Source organism: Bidens hawaiensis, unplaced genomic scaffold (assembly GCF_021521415.1).
Source record: "Bidens hawaiensis isolate Kalapana, Puna unplaced genomic scaffold, B.hawaiensis_p1.1 tig00001369_1, whole genome shotgun sequence".
Classification (NCBI taxonomy): Eukaryota; Viridiplantae; Streptophyta; class Magnoliopsida; order Asterales; family Asteraceae; genus Bidens; species Bidens hawaiensis.
The window spans coordinates 1,632,425-1,654,888 of NW_027491077.1; the positions used below are offsets into that span (position 1 = coordinate 1,632,425).

Genomic DNA, 22,464 nt, shown 5'->3' on the forward strand with positions numbered 1-22,464 from the left:
TCCCCTGCCCGAATAGAATCTCTCGACGCTGGTTTTGGTATTGGGCTTGGTAGCCACTGGCTTGTCTCCCTCGATAGTTATTCTGATTTCTCCAGCCAGTGTTCCCGCTGAAGGCGGGGTTTTGATACTCAAGGGGTTGTTGACGAAGTCAACCTCCTCCTGATTGCTACCCAGGTTAATAGGACAATCAATGGTGTCGTGACCCCCTCGGCAAACCTCACACTTCGCGACGCTCTTAACGGTAAAATCTGTAAAGAGTTTGTTTAAAACATAAATTTGCGCCTACAAGCTAGTGCTCGAATCGACCTGAAGTACTCCTCTTGATGACGTGGAAGAATTTCTGCCCTCGTGCCCCTCGTAGCTCGCTGCTAGATCATCAATAAGGATGACGCACTCATCGGGATCTTTATTCTTAAGGAGGTTCCCGTTAGCAGTTTGGTTCAACATCTCTCTCACGTGCTGAGTGGCTCTATTGTAGACTTTCTCGATTAGAATCCACTTATCTAAACCATGATGAAGACAACTAAGAAGGAGGTCCTTGAATCTTTCCCAAACTTCCCCGAAAGACTCGTCAGACTTCATGCGGAAAGAACAAATCTCCTCACGGAGTCGAGCAGATTTAGATGGCGGAAAGAATTTGGTCATGAATTTCTCTTGAAGGCCTACCCAAGTGGTGATGGATCCTGCAGGTAGTGACTTAAGCCATTTGTAGGCTTTTCCGGTAAGTGAGAAGGGAAAAAGACGGAGATAGATGGCTTCATCGTTTGTGTTGCCAATATTGAAAGTTTCGCAGATTTGAACAAACATGTCGATTTGGTTTGAAGGGTCTTCGCTCTCTAGCCCTTCGAATTGGAGTGCGGTCTTGATGATTTGCATGACGTGGGCCAGAATGGACCATTTGCCAATGGTGGCACCGTTCGGTAAGGTAATGCTTGAATGAGGACTCGTTGTCGGCCTACCATAGTCACCTACTACTCTCCTAGGCGGTTGGTCACCCATGTTCCTATCCCTAGAAGATGCGGAAGAAATAGAAATAGAAGTAGATGAAGAATCAGAACCTGTTGGTGAAACAGAACGCTCTCTCTCGGGCTTGACTTTCTTGGTGTCGTCAGACGTTTCAAGCTTCGGCGGTCCTTGTGAGCGAGTATGACGCATACGACTATAAAGAAAAACAAAAATTAACTATGCTAAAATTAAACTAAAAACGAATAAAAACAAAAAACCAAGTAAACATAAAATAGGTAAGTCCCCAAACTCGGGTCGTTCTCAAATAGCCTCAAACCGTGTCCCCGGCAACGGCGCAAAAAACTTGATGTGCGAATATATATATATATATATATATATATATATAACACGAATCACAATTAAGTTTTAAAAAACCAAACAACCTATCCTAGTTGACACAAACGATAAGTGTACTGGTCGCGTATAGCAAAGAAAAGAAAAGTCCGAATATCGAACTCGAAGACACGTGAGAACGGCTCAGATTATAAACCCTAATCCAAGTCCTACCTTATTATGTAATTGATTTTATTTTAATTTCTATTTTAAATAATTTAACTAACTTACTTAACTTAACGAAACTAACAAGAAAACTTAACGGCACTAACGGAGCTCTCGAGTATGATGAAGGGGAACCACCAAGGTAAGGTATCTTATCGACTATCAACGGCGCTCGGGTGACAACGAACACATAAAATCGGGTTCTTAAGATAATCTAACTAGACAATGATAAGGGAAAATAGGTCCCCACGGTCAGTTTTACTAAATACCCCTAAAAACGTTTAGAAAGAATAATAAAACACGGTTGATTTTCTTAGTACCCTAATGATTTATTACTTGGTCCGTATCAAAATCACAAATTCCATTAAGACTCGTAATTCTAACAAACCTAGGGAATAAGGGGTAATTCAATATTAAAGACTAAATAACTTAGTTTACAATACAACCTAATCAACGGCTAGGAAACCACACGTGGCTCGCAACAGCTAACTAAATCCACTAGACCAAAAAGATAAACCAACTCCTAATGTCTTGGTCCAACTAAAAGGAGATGAACTATTGAGATAAACAACTCTAACCAATCAAACCCTATGGTGACGTCTACCACAAACAACCAAAAACACCAAGTAATTATTCTAACATGCAATCCTAAACCAAACACGAAACTAATTCATGTATATTTGGTGATGCTAATGGCAACAAGGTTATCACTTAAAATTGGACTAGTAAGAAACTTCAAACCGTTGTCGCACATATGTTGTTGGATCCACAAAACCTGGAACAGCAACTCTAGGCTGCAACATGTTCTGCCTCAGCGGTTGTAGTGGAGACCGTCATCTGCTTCTTACACTGCTAGGAAACAAGCCGGTTTCCTAAAAATTGACACCATGCCGTAGTCGATTTGAAGTTAAACTTGCATCCTCCATAGTCTGAGTGAGAAAAGGCGGTAAGTTCAAAGTTATTGTCCTTGGGGTACCATAACCCGATGTCAGTATTGCCCCTCAGATATTGAAGAATTCGCTTGACCACTGCTAGGTGAGTCACTCAGGGACTAGCTTGGTACCTAGCACATAAACAAACTGCAAACATAATGTCAGGTCGAGAAGCATTAAGATACATCAAAGATCCAATCATAGCACGATAGAGGGTAGGATCCACAGTGTCCTCCAATTCACCCGGTGATAAATTGTGACCCATGGGGAGAGGAGTTGAAGGGATTTTTCCGGCATACATCTTGAATCGGCTCAAGACATCGTTCACATACTTAGTCTGGTGAATAAAGATTCCTTTTGCAGACCGATGAACTTGCAACCCTAGAAAGAAGTTCATCTCTCCCATCGAGCTCATTTCTAACTTTGTTTGCATGGACTTCTCGAATTCCTTACATAACGTGTCGTTTGTTGACCCAAATATAATGTCGTCGACATAAATCTGAACAAGGAGAAGATCATCACCAATATTCTGGTAAAATAAAGTGTAGTCTACACTCCCTCGCTTGAAGCCGTTATCAGTCAGATGGTCGGCAAGCGTGCCATACCAAGCTCTCGGGGCTTGATGTAGACCGTACAGGGCCTTGTTTAAGCGGTAAACTCGGTCCGGATAATCAGGGTCTTCAAAGCCAAGAGGCTGTAAAAAAAACACTTCCTCGTGTAATTTACCATTGAGAAAAACACTTTTCACATCCATTTGATAAATTTTTATATTCTTGTAAGCCGCATAAGCCGAAAGATTCGTATAACTTACAATCTTGCAACCAGAGCATATACCTCAGTGCAGTCTATACCCTCTTGCTGATGGAAACCTTGCACCACTAGCCGTGCTTTGTTTCTCACGATCACCCCACGATCATCCTTTTTACATTTAAATACCCACTTAGTCGAAAAAGGTTTCTTGACTCGAGCAGGTTTATCAATAAGATCCCACACACCCAGTCTATTATACTGTTTCAATTCCCCTTGCATTGCCTCTATCCAAGAAGGATATTCAAGTGCCTTACGAGTGGTCGTCGGCTCAACTTGGGATAGAAAGCAAGTGTATTCGGCACACAATACATTATTTTCACTCGAAGAGGCAACCTGATGACGCGTTTGTACTTCCACATCATGTTCCCTAATGATTTTTTTTCCTTTGGATGATAATTATGAATCATAAGAGTGTGATTCTCAGGAACAACAACATTGTCGATTAAATTAGTGGAATGTTCTCCCAGCTGATATGAATCATCAATTTCAACTGCATCAGCAACATCAGGAGTATCATCAGAAGAAGCTGGAGGATTATCACATGGATCTTCAGTTGGAACAATAATTGGAGTTTCAACATCATTAGAAGTTGAAAAGTTCAGAATTACCAATTGATCTTCAAAATATGCATGAACCAGGTCTTCATCTGGTTGCTCAGTTGATTGAGTAAACAAGTTAAATAAACCATCATAATCAAAAATCCAGTCGGGACCTTTTCCTTGAGGAGGTGTGGTGTACTTTTGACAATCCACATGGTACCATTCCTCCACACCACCAGAAGTAACGTTAAATACCTTTTTCTTTGGAGAAGCATAACCTAAGAAATAACCCTCAACGGCTTTTTCTTCAAATTTACCCACATCTCTTTTCAACATCGTACAGAGACACCCAAATGATTCTAAGTACTTTAAGTTAGGTTTTCGTTTGTTCAAAAGCTCATTACTAGTCTTTTGGAGTCTCTTAATAGTTAGAACTCGATTAAGCGTATAACAAGCAATATTCACCGCCTCATTCCAGAATTGGACAGGAAGCTTAGAAACGGCAAACATAGTTCTAGCGGCTTCAATCAAAGTTCTGTTTTTCCTTTCGGCCACACCGTTCTGTTGAGGTACATAAAGTGCACTATATTCTCGGTGAATTCCATTTTGAATGCAAAAGAAATCCAATACAGTGGTTTAATTTCAGTAGCATTATCACTTCGATTTCTTCTCACTTTTTGCTTGTATAGTGATTCGATCTTAGTGATTAAATTTTGTACCAGAACAGGTGTTTGATCTTTTAAACTCATAAATAAAACCCATGAATATCTTGAATAATCATCGGTAACTACAAGACAATACCAATCTCCAGCGATACTAGCACGACTCATAGGGCAAAAAATATCCATATGAAGTCGTTCAAGAGGAGTATCGATAGAATTCAATAACTTAGATGGATGATTTAAAATTCTTCAACGAAACACCTTCGACCAAGTCATTAGCCATTAAATAATTCATCTTCCTCACATGAATATGACCCATCCTACGATGCCATAGAATAGAGTCTTTTTCAGTTGATTTAGAAACGAAACACGTTTCCATGGAAGTTAACGCTTTAGAAGACATATTCAAGATATAAATATCATTCGATCGAGGGGATCACATGACAACCATGTCGTCGGTAATGACGTATCCCGGTTTCATAATCAGACATTCTTTATAAGTATATATTGTTGTGTACTTCTTGTCACAAATTTGCGACACACTCAATAAATTATGATCAACTTTATCACAGTAGTTGACTTTCTCAAACGTGATATGCCCATTTAAATCTTCACCTTCTTGTGTAATCATACCCCGAGAATTCCCAGCAAAAGCCACATATCCCCCTTGAATATTTCTAACATTTGTTAAGAGGTTGAGATTTCCAGTAATATGATGAGAACATATGCTGTCCATTATCCAATTTTCACCAGACATGGTCTTGGATGTGCCCTACACACAAATGAAAGTGATTAGTTCAAAAAGGCAACCTAGGCCTCAGTCTTGGGCCCCATTTTGAGTTTCATGAGAAGAATCAACTTAAACAGAATTCATTGTTGTTCAGCAACTTGAGAATAAGTTACAGGCCTTTTAGACTTTCTTCTTAAATAGGCAGCTTGAACGACATTTGAATTCACGTTCTTTCATATTGGCTCGGTTGGAACAAACTTTGGTTTTACTTGACCATATGTTTCATTCACATGAATTACCTTACATGGATTCACATTTGAAAACATGATGTGAGTATCATCATCACACGATAAAGGTCGTTTCAGAATCTCCTTTATCACAGGAACCGGTTTCGATTGGTCCTTGACAAACGGATGAAGGTTCTGAGATTTCTTCTGTCCACAGTTTCTCACCACATGACCTTTTTGTCCACACAGAAAACAACTTCTCATGTCCCCACGATCATGTTGAGATTTTTCAAAAACAGATGCCATAGAAGGTTGATGGCTCACAGTTCTAGCAAAATTCTTGGCCAACGCATCAGACGACACAAACTTCTTTTTCATATAGAAGTCAAGATTAGAACAGTTGAAAAAACTTTGCAATGTGTCAGTTCCAATTGATTTCACAAAATGAACCTTTTTAGCAGTTATTAACAATTTCTTAGCTTTAATCAATGGGTCTGATGTGTTTGATGTTTTGGCACAAGCATATTGACGTTCAAGATCTTGTATCTTGGAAGTTTCATTGTGAAAGACACTTTCGATCAATTCTGGTTTGATAATGAGAATAGAAATGTCTTTCTCAGTGGACATCGTGTCTATTCCTTTCAACTTAAACACATGACGAGTTGATGGCTTAGAAACAGTAGGATTGATAAAACATATCAAATCCTCATTAGAAACTTTGGGTTTTTCTGATTTCTTAGCCTTCATTCATATAACCTTAACTTGTACTTCCTTTTTCACTTGAGTTGTGTGTGAACCATACACAGCTTCCTCAAATTCATGAGGTTCACACAAAATGCGATTAAAACTTGGAATGTTCTGGATTTTGTGCATATCCTCAGATTCAAACACATCCTTAATGACACCTTCTCAACATTTTCTAAAAATACTTTATTGCTTTCAACATGATGTTCTTTAGTTGGTGGTTAGGCTTTGATATTTCCATATTTTACTTATTTAGATTTGTCAGAAACAACAGGTTCTTTCACAAGCACTTCTTCTTCTTTCCTAGCAAAAGGATTTGCTCTATAATCGTTTTTGAAAGGTGGTGGTATTTCAACAAAACCAATACCTTTTTTTGAATCCTTTTGTTTACCAGATACTTCGATTATTTCATTTACCAAAAAGGAAGAGTTTCTAAACTTGCCCAACTTGTTTTTCAACTCAAGAACCTCATTCTCAATCTCGGTTATCTTTGAACGATGTTTCAAAATTTCTTGAAACTTTTGATCGTTGATTGTCATTTTGACAGATAACTCAGCTTTGAGATCATGATTACTTGTCGACAATGCTTCAATCTACTCCCTAGATCTCATTTGAGATTCTAAAGATTTTCGATAAGTTTCTTTTAGGGAAGCAATTTCTCTCACTAAACAATCATTATGATTTTTCAAAGACTTTAACTTAGGTTTGTTTTTCTCACATTCAACATAAGATACATTAGCAGACACATTAACAGAGATAGGAACTGAATAACTAACCTCATTGATCTTAGCCATGCAAGCAAAAAGTGGTCGGAAGCTTGTCACATGAATCATCAGAATCCAATTCAGTATCACTATTAGAAGACATATCACTCCCGCTTGCATCTCGAAAAACTTCATTTGTTTTGAACATAACCATGTTGCTTGATTATCATTGCACAAAGGTCTTTAGGACTAGTCAATTCCATCCAAGTTAGTCAGCATAGCTTGTGACCTAGAAGAAGATGATGTGGTTCCAGAAGTCTTAACAGCATCATTTCCATTTTTACTTGATGAACTTCAATCTTGATTTCTAGGACCAGTATACTCCTTCTTCGGCTTATAACACTCCTTTGCAAAATGGCCGAACTCTTGGCAGTTATAACATTTAACCTTTAGCTTATCGAATCCAACCTTCCTATTTAAAGAAGGTTGGACTTTCATTTAACCTTTATGACATTTAACCTTTAGCTTATCTTTGCATAAATCTTTTAACCTTTCGGACAATCATTGCCATGTTCCATTTCAAATCCATCTGCTCTAACTCATCCGGATCAATTTGATCGTAGTATTCATCAGTCAAATAACTAATATCAATCTTACTACTTACTAGATTCTCATTGGAGGTCATGAAGGCAGACAAGAAAGCAAAGTTTTGTTCAGCTTCCTTCATGTTTACATTCGGTGAAGATGAGAATGGATTTGCAGTGGATGAATTTCAAAATCCATTTGAAGAACCAGAAGCATCAGGGGATCGAGAACTTCCAGCAATGTAGAAACAAGCTCGTGTATCAATATAGATAGTTGTAGCATTATCACTTGCATTTTGTGTAAGAAATGTAGTGATTGGAGAGATAGTTGAACTTAAGGGCATACTCACGCCGTAAAAAGCCGGATCTTGACTATCCATAGAAAACTTTTGATATTTAAGATCGTATTCTCGTGCCTCTAACTTTTGCATGGATTCAGATGTTGTCAGATCTTCATTGTTGAAGTAATTGTTCTCTTTCAGAACCATTAGGAAAGTTGAATAAGAACTCGGTAAAGCACCCTTAATAGTGTCAATCTTATCTGATTCAAATGGTTCCACCTTCATCTTGTCCATTTCTGCTATCAGATGATTAAACTTTGTTGTCATCTCCTCGACAGTCTCACCTTTAAGTAAGTTAAATTTTCTAAATTGAAACTTTAACATCACCTTCTTACTTTCAGCAGTGTTATCCATACTCCTCATACGAATGTGTTGAAACAACGAAGCACAAATATTTATGCTACCAACTTGATGAAAGATGTTTTCGGTTAATGCCATTGTAATAGTAGAGTATGCTTTCATTTCAATCACTAATGCTTTCTTTTCTTCTTGAGAGTATTGCGAGATGGCCTTGGGTGTAAATACGATAGTCTCATCTCCAATCATCGGAACAGTATACACTTCATCCAAGCAATATGAACAATCAGGGTGAACCGACGCTCGAAGAGCACGGAAACGGGGTTCCCACTTAGCAAAATCGCTAAATTTCATTAAATGTGGACACTTGGAATGTGAACCGATCTCGGTGTCTAGTTGCAACATTTGTTGCATAAGCATATTTTGGGAAGCTAATGCATACATACCAGCCATTTTGATAAGACAATCAAACTTCAAGGGTTGAATTTGAAAATATCTTAAACGAACTAGGAACGTTAAGTTTAACGAATTGTGAACAGTGTTTAACGAATTAGTTATGATGAATTAAAACATGTTTATGTAACGAATCCAAAACAGTATCACACAAACGGAGTTGACGAATTAGATCAATCGTTGACGAATCAGTTTGACGAATTAGCTTAACGAATCAGATTAACGAATCTGAATTCAAAGTTACGAATTAAGGTAACGAATCACTAAGTTTACTTAACTAATCAAGTAACGAATCAAAAAGTGAAATCTTAGCAAATTAAGGTAACGAATTTCTGAGTTCCCTTAATGAATCACAAAGTCAAGCTTAACGAATCACAAACTCAACTTAAGTAATTAAAATAACGAACTTGCTACAGTTGATAACAAATAAACTATAACGAATCAGGTTGTTATAACGGTTATAACAAACTCTGGCAACTTTTGCCACGTGGCAAAAGTTTGTTAGATTTAATGTTAACGAAATGGACACGTGTCTCACGAACTGGAGAACATGAATCAGAAAGTCAACTAACTAAGTAATGAATCGGATGACGAATTGGTTAAAACTAATGAATCACGTTAACAAATCAATGTTAACAAAGAAGAATCTTCAACAGGTGATGAAGATCTTCAAATCTTCATCACCATTATCCAGAAATCTGGAAAGAACAAAGAACACCAAACCAATTTCCAAATCCGTAATACTTACTCGTTACTACACCAAATCGTCCAAATAAACTATCAAAATACTTGGAAACTTAACGCGAAACCAAATCAATTCATCCCATAACCCAATTAACCTTAACTCGTAACCAAGTAACCAAAACCATACTCTGGTTTTGGCCAAACTAAGATCTAAAACAATCCAACATAAACTCAAACCAGTTCTAAATTCCCGTCTATAACACCTTCCAAATACCTTAACAATCACAGATCAACCAAATTCAATCCATAATTCAATCAAACTTACACTGAATTTGATCAAACTCAAGCCAAAAACCAAATAATACCAAACTTAAACTTATCAGTCTGTAATTAACAAATTAAAACACAATTCAAGAGCAATCGAATCCCCGAAAGCCTCGAATCTGAGATCTAAAACTTAATTAACAATTAACGGATCTAGTTCATGATTACTCCTATAGATTATATGTTATATGTATTAGTATTAGTTGTATTAGGTGTATATATTATATGTAACAGATTATTTAGACGAAGCTTTGAACGGGAGGAAATATGGATAGAGGTTCAATACTTTAACTTCAAAACTTAAATTAATCTGTGGAGAAACCCACTATATATAGAAGACAGTTCTAGTTCGTTACACATTCTGTAACGAACTAGCCTCCTGCTTCGTTGCATTACATTAAATAGTAAACACTAACAAATCACCACCTGATTCGTTAAACATCCTTAACGAATCATGAGGATCTTAACTTATGGTCTAGTTCGTTAAACATCCTTAACGAACTAGACCGTTCCTCTAATGAACTAACTTAGTTTAATAATAAATTTTACATTAAATTAAACAATAAATACAAAACGATAATTACAAAGACTCGAGACGAAAAACCGTGTACTAACAATTACCCAGTCATACACGAGCTTGTTGGTATTTAGTCACCAAAAATGAAACATCTTATACATATAACAAAGAACAAATGTGAACAAAAATTTTATTATCAACCAAAAGTTGAAATGTTTATAAAATTTTGAAAGAAATGCAAATATGAGGGTTAACTATAGAACTACAGAGTAAGGGCATCACTATATGTCCTAAATACCTTGTATGGATGGCTAGTAAGTCCGTATTGCGTGGCATGTAAGTCCAACTTTCAACCTCAATATGTTTGAAAACTTTAAAAGAAAAATCCTTAAAGAAAATTTGTATGTTCTGTCATAAAAATATTTTGGCCAAATATCAAGGGGTTGAAGTCAACTCGGGGTGATCTGTGGAAAGCCAATAAGCTTTGAGAAGAGATATGGGACGTCATAGTACAATAAGGTGTTATCCATTTTTGTATTATGCATTGAATTGAACCTTAATCATATCACCAAAGTAATGAAATTCATGTTAAGTCTAGACCTTCTATTAACCTGCCTGATCTGACATAATAATGCTGAGAATGAAGTATTGAAAGGTGACTTAATCAATATGATCCCATGTTGAGATCTTTTCAGAAAAAGAGTTAAAACGAAATCACTAAAATTTGATCTCTTTATGCACCATTTGCTCTTAAACTTTGAACGTTCATGATAAAACTGTTTAAAACATGGTTTAAATCAAAAAGAGTTGCATTTTAACCTTGAATATGTCTGAATATGTTATTTAGAGTAAGCTTTGAGGTTTTTAAACTTTCAAAAAAACTTTGGTGTTTTTCTTTAAAGTTTAACTCATTCGAGCAAACTTGATACTTATTTGTACTTAAGAGAATTATTCATGTATTATCGAGTACACTTTGATGATTTTATACTTTAGAGTAAACTTGGATGTTTAGAAAGTTTTTTTTATCAAGCACACTTGATGATCATGTGATACATGTATGAATATGCTTTACATATCTATTTCTAGTAAACTTGGTTGTTGTAGTTGAAATTTTTTGTTTGTCAAGAAAAATTCATAGTTTTGGTGTTATTTTCTGAAATTACAAATGTTTGCGAGTAAACTTTGTTTATCGAGGAAACTTCATGTTAAGAGCACACTTGTCTATTGGTATAATATATTCCAAGTGTTCTCCAAGCATACTTGTTTATTTCAGAAAATCTCAAGCAAACTTCACTTTTCGAGTACACTTTATGCTTAGAGCACACTTGTATATCAAAGGATAACAAGTCCTCTCTAGCACACTTTGCACTCTTGAAGTATTTTAGAGTATGCTTTGCTTTAAAGTACACTTGATTGAATATTTGTTAACTTTTATGCTTTTATAAGTATAATCGAGTAAGGTTTGTGAAATTAAGGTATTCGAGTATGATTGACATTTTGAAATTTCACTAAGTTATTATTTTGGATTCTTTATTGATTGAGTAAGGTTGCCTAATTGATGAATTATACTTGATTATTTACCTTGTGATTTATTTCTTTAGCAATCTTGTATATTCGAGGAAGCTTCCTTCATCGTATCAACTTGGTTTTATTTTTTAATTACTTTTAAATATCTGAACTCACTCTGGGACAAGCAAACTTTGAAAATGAACTTTAATGAGCAAGCTTTATGCTAGTTAAAATAAACATTGGTTTTTTGGCACTATTCATAAGCAAAACGACAAAATGCATTTAAAAACCACTTTCAAAAGTGTACAGCTCACACTATATATGATGGACTTAGAAAAATTTTACATTCACCTTTCTCCCTCTTTCCACTATTGCATTATTGCCAGCTTGCTCGCTACCCATAATCCCAATCGATTGTTCGTAATCCTAACCTAAAATTTGTCAGCTAACTAAATCCGACTCGGTAAGCTTCAATTGATAGTTTTACGGCGCTCATTATACGGATTTAGGGCTTTAATTCCGTCATCAATAACATCTCTGTTTTCTGTGTAGGTTATCAGTTTGTCGAAGAACAGGTTCTTAAAGAATATCTTTTATTTCTTCTTAAATTGTAACTTATTGTACGGATTTAGGGCTTCAAGTTGCGAACTTTAATGACTGATCATTTCTTTGAATGTGTCTTTGTTTGTGTTTGTACAGATATGGTGTATCCATTCGGAAAGAAACATAATATGTGCACCCTACTCTGTTGGTACATAGATGTCAGTAGTTCATAGTCTAGCGTTTGTAATCGAGTCTGTAATGTAATTGTGTTTAAGTTTATCTTTATGTATGTAAGCGAAGTTGTCAACAAGTTCGCTTAGGCGAACTTGTTGAACAAGGGAAGTTGTTGACAAGTTCGCCTAGGCGAACTTGTTCAACGAGCGAAGTTATTTACAACTTCGCCTGAGGCGAAGTTGTCGTGTATTTAAGTAACCTACGGGTTACTGTTTAATAGTTCGGTTTTTGATAGTTCGTTTTAGAGTTCGTGATAGTTGTGATCATTTCACGTGTCACGTGTCTGTAATAGACGTGGTTCGAGTTATAATATAACGTGGTTTCGTTTGTATCGTGTGTTCGTGTTTTACGTATTCTATGCTCGTAACTACCTACGCAGGGATTCCGCACCTGCGTAGATAGCGATATCCCGTGTAAGATCCGTCCGGGAACCTACAATTGGTATAAGAGCTTTAGGCTCGATTGTGTGGTTCGGGATTTCACGCGGGTGTAGAAAACGTCTCGTTTGACCTATTCGCGGGACGCGTTTTCGTTGATATTGTGTTATACTCACCTTATACTGTCATATTCAAGCTGTTACACCGACCGGAAACTGCTAAATCGTCGAAAACAGATCTGAATATTTTCAGTGTTCTTCGGGCGAAGTTGTTGTTCTTCAGGCGAAGTTGCCGTCACTGGAAGTAGGGTTTCAGCGAAGATATAAGGTTGAGCGAAGTTATCCACAACTTCGCCTACCTCATAAGTTCGCCTAAGCGAAGTTATCCTCAACTTCGCTTACCTCCTAAGTTCGCTTACCTTAAGCGAAGTTATTCTCAACTTCGCCAAGTCACGCGAATTTACAGATTTTCCAGCGAAGTTAACACTTAAGCGTAGTTATCCTTAACTTCGCCTATAGTACTGTTTGGAAGATTTTTTGAATTTTCGGGTTTTTCTTGTTTTCGCGAAGATGTCGCCAATTAACATCTCAGAGTTAGTCAAAATGGAAGTAGAAGCGGGGTCGGCTACTAAGGCCCCAAGGTTGATGAAAGGAACTGACTTTGTGGCGTGGAAGGATAGATTCATTCAGTATATTAAATACCAGGATGCAAAGATGTGGGTGTGCATCCAGGATGGATATATCCCACCGACAATGGAGTACGAAGGTCGTGATGTGGTTAAGAAGTACAGCAAGATGGAGGAAGAAGAGAAGAAGATGTACGAGGCCGAGAGCAAGGCCCATGCTGCAATTACTATGGCTCTTCCTCAAGAAATTCTCCATACATTCCGGAAGTACACTTCTGCACGAGAGCTTTGGGATGCTCTTGAGAATAGATTCGAAGGGAACGTGGGTATTCGTGCCTCGAAGATTAAGCTGTTAAAGACCCAGTTCTCTGTCTTCAAGTATTTGAAGAAAGAATCGCTCGATGATATTATCACCCGATATTATCATCTAATGACAGAGCTAAACAACTATTCTATTGCTTACAGAGAGGAGGAAATAGTTGAGAAGCTTCTCGATGCTCTCCCACCGAAGTGGGAAATGTACACTGTTCTAATGAGGGAAGACAAAGACTTTCACAATTATGACTTGGAGACAGCAGTAAACAAGCTCAGAACCTTTGAGCTTAATATGGTTCGAAAAGAGACACCAACGGATCAGGTTCAAGACCCTGGTATGTATGGTGCCAAAGTTAACTCAGGCTCAAGTTCGAAGCCTGACTCTGCTGCTTACTACTCCAAAGGAGAGTCAGGTTCTGACTCTTCTCATGAAGGAAATGTGTCTGTAAACATGAACGGTGATGTTTGCTTCGTTGCTGGAGGATCAAGTGCTTCGAAACCTCAAGCATCCACAAGTAGTTTCTCTCCCAGTGCTTTAAGCAATAACTATTCCAAGATGCCAATGAGTGTCAAATCTGCTGAAGAGCAGTTTGCAGTCTATTCATCTTTTATTGCTTCTTACGAGAACTACATACAAGGGAAGATTGTGGACCTTGCTGTTTTGGAAGAAGACTATGACCAGATCGATCCTGATGATCTGGAGGAGATGGATCTGCAGTGGCATATGGCGATGATAGTCAGAAGAGTGAAGCGTTTCATGAAGAAGACTGGCAGAAAGTTCGTAGGTGGAAAGCCAGGATTTGATAAGTCAAGGGTGAGGTGTTACAATTGTCAACAAAATGGACACTTTGCAAAGGAGTGCACTAATGCACGGGTTGAACGTAGTCAGGGGAGGACTACACAGCAAAGTGGGAATAACAATGGGAATAATGCCATGATGTCTGATGCTGGTGAATACAATTGGAACATGTTCTCTGGAGAACTCTTTGAGCAGGCACACATGGCGAAGGTTGCAGCTGAAGAATGTATGAAAGCTGCTGAAAATGAAGAAGCATTTATGGCTAATGACCAGAACTCCGAGGTAAGTACTAAACCAATCTGTACTAAATGTGAGAACTTGTCTGAACAGCTTGCTACAATTACTGATCAGTATGTTAAATTGGATGCCGAATTTAAAACCTTGAAAGAAGATCATCACTTCACAAAGACAAGAGAAAATAATTATAAAATAAAGATTAAAGCTTGTGAAAAAGACGTTAAAAGTTTAAAAACAAAATTAGCTGAGAAAATTGATGTGATCGATCTAAGCTACGAGGTTTTAGAAGAGAAAACCAAATTAATCGCTGAAAAAGAAAAACAGATTGCTGACCACCAGGTAAAAGTGGTGGAACTAAATAGGAAACTGGAGCAATTCCGGAATTCCTCTGCTATTCTTGATCACCTCGTCAGTGATCAAAGTTCCTCACCTAAGAGGGGCTTAGGGGAGGAACTGGTTACCATGAGGTTCCACCACCATATAACCATAATTATACTTTCAATCCTAGTGTTCATGAATCTGTTAATTTTGTAGCTGATCAGACAGGTACTGCTAAGGAAACTGGTAAAGTACCGGAAGTTAGTAAAGGCGAAACAAGTTCGCCTGTCTCAAAAATTAAAATTTCAAGTCCAGTGTCATCTGATTCGGATAAGTCATCCGAGTCGGGTAAGACAAAAGAGAAGGAAGTATTACCCACTAGTGGAGAAAAGGTTAAATCAACTCAAAAGAGTACTCCACTCAACCCATATGTCCCACCCTATGTGAGACGAACGGGTGGTAATACTGCCTCCACATCTAAAACATCTGCTGAAAAGAAAGCTGAATATAGATGTTGTTTTAGATGTAATCAAACAGGGCACCTTGTTGCTGATTGCCCTCTGAAGCAGCGTTTTAGAGAGGTGAGGCCCTCGAAAACTGAGACTAAGGTTTTTAGTAATCGTTTAAATGTTAAAAATGAAAACCATTCAAATTTGAGATATAATACCGGTTTTCAAAGAAACACATCTCGTTTTCACACTACTAATAACCAAACCAACTGCTATAATTCTTTTAATTCTCTTAATGTTCGTCAGTTTGGTTGGCCTCACTATCAGTCTCCAAGGAGGTATCCTGTTAGGACTCGTGAAAATTTTCCTAATGCTAACTATGGTCAGTCAAGGTGTGTGAGTTCTGTTAAGAAGGTTAGTCGACCCAAGACCAAGAGGTCTTGGGTCCCCAAATTTTAATAATCTTTTTGTTTGTGCAGGAACAGTTGAACAGGGCGTCCAAGAATCTTTGGGTTGTGGACAGCGGCTGTTCCCGGCACATGACTGGTAACAAGGATTTGTTACAAGATTTAAAACCTGTTCAAGGGGCAAGAGTCAGTTTTGCCGGTGAGAGTGGAGGCAAAATAACTGGAAGGGGTACGGTAACTAACGGGAAGATGACGTTAGAAAATGTGAACTTTGTTGAAGAGCTAAAGCACAATCTGCTGAGTGTGTCGCAGATTTGTGATAAAGATTATACCGTACACTTCACGAAGACTGATGCGATTGTGTTGAAGCCTGGTTTTCAAATACCAGAGGAGTGGATAGTAATGAAGGCCCCACGTGATCGAAATACATATATGATGGATTTAAGTTCAACTGAGATGTCAACGGAAGAGTCGTGCCTTTTGACGAAAGCAAGCGAATCGGAATCTGAACTGTGGCACAGGAGAATGGGGCACATTCATCTTCGGAAGATGAACCATATTGTCAGACATGGGCTTGTGTTGGGTGTTCCCTTAAAAAGTTTCAATTTTGAAGACAAATGTCTTGCGTGCAAAAAGGGAAAGCAGCACAAGAAGTCCCATCTCACCAAGAAAGTCAACTCAATTGCCAGTACACTAGAGCTGCGTGAAGTGTACAAACATATTGACATTCGTCATCACTTCATACGGGATTGTGCTGAGAAGAAACTGATTAAGGTCGAAAAGGTCGATACGCTAGAAAATTTCGCTGATTTATTTACAAAAGCGTTTGATAAATCCAGATTTCAAAACCTAATTGAGCTGAACGGGATGATCAATCCCGAGTAACCATGTTTTTGTGTTTATTAAAAAAAAAAAAAAAAAAAAAAAAAAAAAAAAAACGTCACTATTGCTGAAAATTAGTCGGTTACCTCAGTTTGATGGACATATCCTCGGATATGTTTTGGTCCTCGTTTCTACTTGTAGAGAATGAGGGTCGCCATTAACCAGACGACTGAAAGTGACCGGGGCGGTTATGATGTGTTTTCTTTCTGTCGCTGAAAATTAGTCGGTCATACTTAGTTAGAAGGACACATACTTGTATGTGGTCGGTCCAGTTGATCCATTGGATCTTCAGGATTGCCGTTTACCTGAAGGCTTTGACGTGATCGGGGCGATTGAAGTCAAAAGTTTTTTAAAGGGAAATGAAATTACTTTTCAAGTCTGTTACTTCGTAAGAAGTTCGTTAGCTATGTTAAACGGAAAATTGATCTAACCTTGGAAAATGATATATATACTGATTGTGTGTGCTTAACTAGTGAAGTTATTAGGCTTAAAAGGCTTTAGGACAATCATTGTATGTCATGGTAACTTTTTATGGTGCGTAAAAGTAGATGTGATACAAACTAATTTTACTTGATTTTACGTGGAAACTCCTTAAGCGTTTTGCGTGTCTTCATATATATCTTTTCGAATGATAGGCAGAAAAGCGATTACCCAGTCATACACGAGCCCATGTGTGTTCTGATTTCCGTGAAGAAAGCATTTCAAGACACTGCAGTGATCCAGATTCGGGACTTGCAGTTGTTTATTACTCCGAAGTCTATAAGTATTTTTGTTTGAAAAAAAAAAATAAAAATAAAAAATAAAAAATTTTTGAAGTTAATGTAACATATTAGTGATCATAAAATCAAGACTTCTCTATCTTAGAGTAAGAAGAGGAACGGGAACCAGAAGAAGAGTACATACCTGTTTCATCAGACACTATGGGTCGAAGTCAATTCGGGGTGACTTGGGGAAAGCCAAATACGCTTTGAGGATAGATAGGAGGCATCAATATTTCTGAGTTGTTGCACACTTAAATTTTAAGGATTAATTGAACCTAACTCGTATCACAGAAACGATGAAAACCACTTTAAGTTATACCTGCTTACAGCCTGTCTCTATATGTCATAATACAGCTAAACACGGATCTATGTGACAGTCATGTAGTTAGTATGATTCCTGTTCGGATCTTTTCTAAAACGTAGCAGTCCCTATCGAGACTGAAATTTGATCCCTTATACTTTATATTTTTACGTTTTTGTACTTAGATAGTTTTATGATTGTTTATCTGGTTACTTAGAATTGATCATGTTGTTTATTTCTTAAAGGACAATTTATAACTTAAAGGACAACTGTTAAAATCTTAAGGGTTAAATTTGAAAATTTTAGGCGATGTTGTTGAATAGGCGAAGTTGTGAATAACTTCGCCTAGGCGAAGTTATCCGTAACTTCGCCTGTCTATCAGAGCCTCTATATAAAGGATTTTAAGGGTTCAAACTGTTCATCAGATTTTCAAGCGAACTTATTAGATATTTCCGGCGAACATATATCGTTTCCGGCGAACTTGTTTCGATTTCGAGTTCGACTCTTTTTTCTCGGTTTCGTTCATAGATTCGAGGTGGGTGTTATCGATTAATCGTATATCCATCGACAGTGATGCTTTTCATAGGTCGTTTTGAACGGTTTCGTGACCTCGGTCCGGTGACCTTTCAAAACCGAGATTTACAAGCTTGTATTACGTGTTCATGGACAAACAGTTCGTCCACATAACCTTAATACCAAGTGTTTTTAATTTCTTCATCGTCAAAACCTTTGCCGAAACATAGGATTCCGACTGTTAGAATCTTAACAGTCGCCGATTCGGTTCAGGCGAAGTTAGGGTTTCGGCGAAGTTATTCACAACTTCGCCTGACGATTAATTTCGCCTAAGGCGAAGTTATCCGCAACTTCGCCTAAGGCTTAATTTCGCCTAACCCTTATCTTCGCCTGAGGCGATGTTGTGATGAGGCGAAGTTATCACTAACTTCGCCCAGACCATTTTACTTAAAATTAATTAGACGAACTTAAAGATGAAGCGAAGTTGTTCCCAACTTCGCCTCACCTTTAACTTCGCCAATACAGGTAAGATCACAACTTCGCAACTGAAAATCAAGCGAACTTGTGTACAACTTAAACGTTTATCTAACTTGGTTCGTTTTGTGCAGATATGGCTGCTGTTGGAGGTGCAGGAGGTGCAGGTGATGACGGTGATGATCAGAGACAATTCTTTCCAGCCCATAACCAGTTCATAACACTTGACCCATATGCAAAGGGCGTGGAGGATTATAGGGAGATAATTACTTTTCTCCTGCGCTCAAGGATTTATCATGCAATAACGACTACCCTGCCTATTTCGCTACCGAATATTGAAGACTTTTGGCAGACGGTAGAGTACGATTGCCGGGTTGAGCCCCCGGTTATGCGAGCCACCATTAACGGTCAAGTTGTTCAGTTTTCCTCTGAACATATACTGGTGGCGTTGCAGTTTGGTGAAGAAACGAGGGATGACCCAACGGAGTTTGTTGCGCCATTCCGCGATGGGGCGTTCCTCAGAATGGGATATTCTGGTCTCTTAGGGGACACTCAACGGAGGAAGGGATTTCTTTTAGATCAGTGGCGCTTCCTTATGCACGTCATGATCGTATGTATGTCAGGACGGAAGGCCGGAACTGATGGAATGGGTGCGACAATGCAGTCTGCTATGACTGCATTGACATATAATAAAAGATATTCTTTCAGCCAGATGATCTTTTACGAGATCGATCGGCAACGAAGGGCTGTGGCGCGTGAGCGGTTTACAATGTATCCTCGATTTCTACAGATGATTTTCAATCATGTGGCTCCGACGCTGCCTCAACGACGCCCTATACGATACGTTGAAAGTGTGACAAAACGTATCTTTGCACAGTGTCGCACGTCTAGCGCACGAAGCAAGCCTGAGCTGCGTCCCAGGCATACTCCGCTCTTTGGGTATCTTATAAACCCGGAGTATGTGCCTGCGGCAGGGGACGAGTTCAGAGACCCAAGACCACAACAGGCGGCAGCACCCCAGGCTGTATCAGCTGCGCCTGCTGTATCTGCTGCTGGCACAGCTGCAGAGATTGATCTTGACGCCATGTTCGGCGGGCAAGGATTGTTTGATATGGACCGATTTGATCCACATGAGAATATTCAAGTCTCGGGTCCACAGGCAGACTTTGATGATGTCATGGAAGAGGCTAGACAGATGATGGTAACACATGAGAGAACGGTTGGGAAACAGAAGAGAATTGTTGACGATGACGACGAGGAAGATGATGAAGAAGAAGCTGTGCAGCTGGTGAGAAAGCGCTCACGAAGGGAAACGACAGGTATGGGTGTAGGAGCCGGAGAGACTTCAAGGTTTGCACGTTTTGCTCCACCTGCCTTGTCTGGTATGTCCCTTGTTCCTACCTCTGTGCAGGTATCGAGTACAAGCGCTACGGTTGTTCCCGTAGTGGCTACATCGTCGGCTGACACTCCATCGGTCACGGCCGTCCAGACGTCGGCTCCAGCAATTGTATCTCTACCACCTCCAACGCTTACTCCATCGTGGTAGTAGCACGATTTGTTGAGTCTACGGTCACCACTACTGCAGGAGTATCGGGTACGGTACCACCTGCGGACACGCCCTATTCTGACTCGGATCGGATAGCTTCACTAGAGCGGATTGTAGCTGAGCAGTCAAAGACTATTCAAAGCCTAGTGGAAGCAAATCAACTGCAGGCATCCCGCCTGGCTGAGCACGGGAAAATAATAGATGCCTTGAAGGTGTTCTTGGCATCTCAGGGGGAGATGAGCTGTAGAGGTGATGAGTTGAGGACCAAGCGTCGAGAAGACCGAGACGATGATCCCAATGCACCGGAAGGTGCAGGTGGTGAGCTGCCAAGAACCTCTCAAGCTCTTGGGCTTCCACAGCTGAGGGGGAGTGTAACGATTCCGGCAACTCCAGGTATACCCTAGCCGGAATATACTATTTACGTGTTATTTAATATTGATTATATGAGTTATAGTACGTTTATACGAATATATATGGTTCACAGTATGAATCATACTCAACTATATAGTGAATCGTATTGGAATTACAATTAATCAATGATCGGTTATTGAAACCCGAACGAATCGGGAATTACATTATAGACGAAGTATATAATGTTTAGTGATGTTTACGAAGTATTAATGCTTCGGGATAGGTGAATTATAGCACAGAAAAAGGATTTCGATTTAATGGTACGTCGGTACGCTAAACGAAACCTTTAACACCAAACCAAGCAAGAGACGATCAATCAAGCCGTAAAAGATGCGTAACTATTAATAAAATGAGGTTTTAATGTCGTGGGTTAAGTTTTTAAAGTTTTTAAATCAGTTTCATGTAAATTTTGTTTTAACCCGAAAAACGACCATTTTATGCTCGTTTTAAGCCGAATTACGAGTTTAAACGAGAAACGAACTGAACCAGATTATCCACAACATTATCCGGATTGTGTAATCCAAATGTGTGGACAATATTTGAGATGTGGGCCCCCCCACACACCACACAAAGGGCCGGCCACCCCCCCCACCCCATTTACACATTTCATTTTTTCTTTTTACTTCACAAAATCTCACAACTCTCTCAAAACTCTCCCAATTTTCCAAGTATTCATCAAATCCATCCTCTCTAATCAAGAACACAAGGTATAAACATGTTATAATACATGATCTTTGGTGTTGATTTCTTTATTTTTAGTTGTTTTGCAAGAACAAGAGGTTCCAAGTGAAATATGGGTGAAAACCCGAGATGGAACCGGTTCTCGTATGATCAAGGGATGTATACAAGTTATACAAAGGATCTTGATCCATGTAATGAGTTAAAAGTGTTTAGAATAAAATTTTACGGTTAAAATCTTGTTAAAATGAGTTTCCAAGTGAAAGATGGGTGAAAAACCGAGATGGAACCGACTCTTGCATGATCAAGAGATGTATACATGTTATACAAGGGATCTTGGTCCAAGAAATGAGTAAAAAGAGTCGGGAATGGATTTCTACGGTTAAAACCTTTGTTTTTACTTAAAAACCGACACTTTGAAAGAAATGGTTTGATTATTGGTGTAACTTGCTTGGTATAGTGATATTGTGCTTGTAAGTGTTGTATCTAGCGGCTAGCAAAGGCTAGAAACCGAGATCCTTGCAATCTAAAGCTAGAAAACACAAAATAGTTCGGTTTTCGTGTATTATGAAAAAATGGACAGATTTACGTGTGCTTAGAGTCGGGTCACGAAATTTCACAGAGATGATCTACACATGAAAATATGAGATCTGTGAATTTTTGGTAATTTTTGGATAAAAGATGAATATTTGGTGAATTTAATGCTCGGTTTTGGCCAAAAATAGTGAAAAATAGCAAAACATGATGAAAAATTCCGGAAAATTTAAGATAAGCTTTTTATAACATATAAAAGTCACCCACAAAATTTGAGCTCAGTTGGAAAAGTCTAAGTAGGCTTTTCGGTGATACGAGTTCTAGGGCTTTCTAGCTCGGTTTTGGGTGAAAATGGCTTGAAAAATAAGTTTTAAATTCTGGAAAAATTCCAGAAAGTTATGAGGATGATAAAGATCATCCCAGAAAAATTTGGGATTTTTCTAAAGTGTTTTGGTATTTTTGATATATTTAGTGTTTTAACAAGATTTAAAAATAGATAA

The 22,464-nt window shown here is 38.4% G+C and overlaps 1 non-coding gene across 1 annotated transcript; it reads left to right on the top strand.

Annotated features, from left to right (window-relative positions):
• Positions 1–505: 505 nt before the first annotated feature.
• On the top strand, positions 506–612 carry LOC143572376 (small nucleolar RNA R71). The gene has a single exon (XR_013142249.1). It is a non-coding gene; the product is annotated as a small nucleolar RNA R71 (small nucleolar RNA).
• Positions 613–22,464: the final 21,852 nt, after the last annotated feature.